General features: G+C 44.2%; 1 non-coding gene across 1 annotated transcript; it reads left to right on the top strand.

The window, feature by feature from the left end:
* Window positions 1-390: 390 nt before the first annotated feature.
* Window positions 391-466, top strand: TRNAI-GAU (transfer RNA isoleucine (anticodon GAU)). The gene has a single exon. It is a non-coding gene; the product is annotated as a tRNA-Ile (tRNA).
* The last annotated feature ends 455 nt before the right edge of the window (window positions 467-921 follow it).

The following is a 921-nucleotide window of genomic DNA, read 5'->3' as shown; positions in this document are numbered from 1 at the left end:
CTTATAACTGCCAGTTGCAGTTTCCATCTTCCCATTGGTTATATAGTTACCCTGAGAATGAGTGGCAGGTTCTGTGGATGAAAAATATCAGGTGACTTATGTCAATTGATTCTTTTGTAAAAAAGTTATAGTTGTATTGAAGTATAGTTAATAATTTGGTGAGTTTTAAATTGTGTGTACTCAGGAGACCTACAATCAAATAATGAGTATATCTACTCTCCACCCCAACAATTTTCTCATGCCCCTTGGTAATCCCCAGGCAACCACAGATCTGCTTCCTGTCATTATAGATGTTTGCATTTTCTAGAAGTTTATACAAAACACATAAATGTTATCTAATATGTAATTTTTTTTGGTTCTGATTTCTTTCACTCGGCATAAAAATATTGAGCCCTGGCTGGTTGGCTCAGTGGTAGAGCGTTGGCCTGATGTGCGGAGGTCCCGGGTTCGAGTTCCGGCCAGGGCACACAGGAGAGGCACCCATCTGTTTCTCCACCCCTCCCCCTCTCCTTCCTCTCTGTCTCTCTCTTCCCCTCCCACAGCCAAGGCTCCATTGGAGCAAAGATGGCTTGGGCGCTGGGGATGGCTCTGTGGCCTCTGCCCCCGGTGCTAGAGTGGCTCTGGTCGCAACAGAGCGACGCCCCAGATGGGCAGAGCATCGCCCCCTGGTGGGCGTGCTGGGTGGGTCCTGGTCGGGCACATGCAGGAGTCTGTCTGACTGCCTCCCCGTTTCCAGCTTAAGAAAAATACACACACACAAAAATATTGAGATACGTTCACACTGTAGCATGTATAAATTGTTTGTTCTTTTTATAGCCATGTAGTATTTCAATGCATGAATGTGTCACAAGTTATTTATCTATCCACCTGTTGAATATATTTTATTAGTCTGCTAGAAATACCATAACAAAATATTACAAA

Source organism: Saccopteryx bilineata, chromosome 11 (assembly GCF_036850765.1).
Source record: "Saccopteryx bilineata isolate mSacBil1 chromosome 11, mSacBil1_pri_phased_curated, whole genome shotgun sequence".
Taxonomy (NCBI): domain Eukaryota; kingdom Metazoa; phylum Chordata; class Mammalia; order Chiroptera; family Emballonuridae; genus Saccopteryx; species Saccopteryx bilineata.
This window is presented reverse-complemented; position numbering and strand designations above follow the sequence as displayed.